Genomic DNA, 3,361 nt, shown 5'->3' on the forward strand with positions numbered 1-3,361 from the left:
GACCTTAAACAGGATTCTACCCCTAAATGTGTTGAACTGCTTTGTCAGGTTCTTTGTATGTCAAATAATAAATAATGTTGATACTGTGCTGAGGTGATATATTCTGAGTAAAGCATTCTGCAATGTGCTCTACTACCAAAAAAACCCCAAAAAAGATATAACAACTTGGAAAGTCTTCAGAGAAAAGGATTTCTGCACTGATAGGCACAAAAGCCTTAGGGGCTCCAAATGAAAGCATAGTAGTTTTTCCTCAGGACACCTACTTTGCCTAAGATAAAGCCTTTAAATCCCATGCATTCTCCATCTTAAGAAATCCATCACCCATACTTAATCCTTTACCACCAGCCAGCCAACAGCTGTATCTCTACCCAAAACCCTTCCCTTTACTTATCCAGCTATTTTCTGCACATAGTCTTGTGTAACCCTCTACCCAAAGAGGGTGGTTCACCTTGAAACTCTGTGTTATCAAGGCCCCTGATGGCCTCCACTGCATCCTCTGCCCGCTCCATGTGTACAAAGGCATAATCTTTCACGATGTCACATTCAATGACTGGACCATACTCCTCAAACTTGGCCCGAAGCTCCTTGTTGGTGCAAGTGGGACTGATATTGCCTACATGCAACTTTGTTGAGGTTTTACTCTTATTCTTGCTGGCTTCCACGTTGATGTTCACTCCGTGAAGCTTGTAGTGATGCAGGTTGCGTATGGCATCCTCAGCTGCAGTTTTGTCTTCAATGTGTACAAAGCCGTAGTTTTTAATGATGTCACATTCCAGCACCTTCCCATACTGCTCGAAGAGTGAGCGGATCTCCTGCTCCGTGGCCTCCCGGGGCAGGTTTCCGATGAACAGCTTCACCATCCTGACAAGAGCCTGCGAGAGAAGAAACAAGATTTCTAACAAAGGACCTTAGGCCTACATCAGTTATTAAAAAAAAAAAAAATCAATACTGCCATTTCCTTTTACTCTAGCGTATATTCCAAACAGTCTTCTCTCTCTCACACGCCCACCTTCGCACCAAAGGGAAGTGGGAGTGAAACAAGGAGGCCAGCTATAGTACAGGCCATAGAACCTGTAAGAATGAAAAAACGTCTCTAATAGGGGAGTTCTTAAACAAAGGGTTTAGTAATAGTTGGATACTTTCAAAGAAAAATGGGAATGAACTGAGCGCATAATTGAAGAGCTGAAGGTACTGGGCTTTTCTAATCCACTATGAGGACAATCAGAAAACAAGAGTCTAACAGACTGCCTGAAATTATGAATTGGCTCGTCCTCCCGTACTAACCTTAGCAGCCACCATTTCCGGAAATGTGGGCCTTCTAATAGCTACGTTTCGGGTTTCCTTTGGAAGTAGTGAAAGCACGACTTAGCCCAGATAGCGAGGCACGGAGAGTATAGGACGTGCTGGAGGGGAGAACGCCTCTCTCGGGGTACCGTCCTACAAGCTCCCGCAGAATGGAGAAATGCAATAAAAAGGGAGCTTCGGAATCACTGACCAGACAACGATGTCCCAGGGCCCTGAGAAATTCTCGAAACGGAATTGCTAAGCCTAAGGGCAGCGCGGGTACCTCGGTGGAAACCTCGCGGCAGGGAGCCTGGGCAGGGTGGGGAAGGTAAAGTATTCTCGAGGGGAGATGGTGGGGGAAGGGCCGCTTCAGGCTTACCGCGCAATGCCGAGGACTGAGGTCAGCTCTCAGTGACAGGTGCGGACGCCACGACCCCGCTACGACACCCGCTACGCTCAAGAGAGTGAGGTAAGATTTAACAGAGCAAAAGAAAGACAGTGTAAGGACTCGGAGTCTCTCACCCGCACGGAGTCAGCAGGGACTCTTCCTCGCGGCGCGGACGCTTCTCACAAAACGCTAAAATGGCGGCGGCCGCAGCAGTGACTCTGGGTAGAGGGGGAGGTGAGCCGACCACCGGATTGGCCGCTCGACAAAGAAAAGGGCAGGCGTTCCCGCAGATCCTCCTCCTGATTGGTTACCACGAACGCCCATTACCTGAGAGGCCGGGAAGAGGTGGAAACGTCAGTAAGCCGGGGCTTATATGCGAAAGCCAATGAACACCAACGTCGCGAAGCCGAAGTCACTGATTGGGTAAGGGTCGGAGTGAGGGAGGAACTACAAACGTGGGCTTCGCCGGCGGGGTGCGGCCCGCCATTAGGCGGAGCGAGCTAGGGTCCGGTGGGGCCGCGCTTCGCTTCATGGCGGCAACTTTGTTAAGCTTCTACCTTTCGCCATTTACATGTGCACACCCTGACGGTTTTCCGCGCTCCATTTTGGCTTCTCCTCCAAATTCCTCCTCTAAACTCCCTAACGCCACAACCCTCGCAGCCAGGATGCCATGGACAGTAGCTTACGCAGACGCCAGGTAAGAAAAATAGCGAAGCCCCCCACCTGAGGAAACCAGCCTTCTCCTTTGGTGAGGAATCCACACTAGCCCCGAGAGTCCTGGAGCTCCCCCATATTAAAACTACTTTCATAGGTGGTGAAAGGAACTCTGAAAACAGTCAATGGGCCCGACTTCAATTAGGGTGTAATGGCCAGAAGTAGGCCCAGCCAGAGACTTGCACTACCCAGGAGGCGCTGGGGACAAGTTCCTTCTAGGAACCGGCCTTCCAGGGCCCAAGATGAAGAAACGTCTGTGTGACGATGGGGACTGAAAACACACGCCCACCCCACCTTGAGAGAAAGAACTGGAGCAGCAAAGTTTTTTTGTTTTGTTTTATTGGGTGCCATCAGCCAGAGCTGTAGTTTTAAACCTCCTAGAATCGACCTTAGAGGGAAAAGCCTAGTCACAATCAACTACAGACAAAATACGGTCAAAATAACATTCTCTAAAGGGTCCGGCTCCCTCGTCACATTTTTTTATTATCCTCTGGCTGCTTCACATAATCCCACATTCACTAACCAAGCAACTTTACTGAGTCAACAAGACCCTTGGCAAAGCAGCTTTGAAGAGGGAGTTAAAGGGGGAATGGGGTAGTGGATGAAAGAACTTAAGACATGAACAAAACAGGCTAATAGCAGCGAACTGTTTATGAGGAAAGGCATCATCAGGAGTAGAGATGACATAAGTAGACCATACCACTATCCAAAGCAGCACCCCCCTACCCAAAAGAAAGGGAAGTTTTAAAATCCAACATGATCCAGGAATCCAATGGTAGAAACTGGTTAAGAACTTATTCTAGGGTGGAAAAAGGACCTAAAAAAATCAAAATATAATATTTACAGATGTGGTGGTCACTAATCTTGGTCCGTTTCATTGTGGATTCTGATGTGCCTCCGACTGAGTAAAGGCTACAGTGATGAGGAAAACCAATTCCATGTAACAGTCAGTTTTTATGTGCCCTTTGGATGGGG

General features: G+C 48.3%; 1 pseudogene; it reads right to left on the minus strand.

The window, feature by feature from the left end:
• Positions 1-30: 30 nt before the first annotated feature.
• Positions 31-1,633, minus strand: LOC103582982 (annotated as a pseudogene).
• Between the last annotated feature and the right edge of the window lie 1,728 nt (positions 1,634-3,361).

This window comes from Galeopterus variegatus, unplaced genomic scaffold (genome assembly GCF_000696425.1).
Source record: "Galeopterus variegatus unplaced genomic scaffold, G_variegatus-3.0.2 Scaffold18816, whole genome shotgun sequence".
Taxonomy (NCBI): domain Eukaryota; kingdom Metazoa; phylum Chordata; class Mammalia; order Dermoptera; family Cynocephalidae; genus Galeopterus; species Galeopterus variegatus.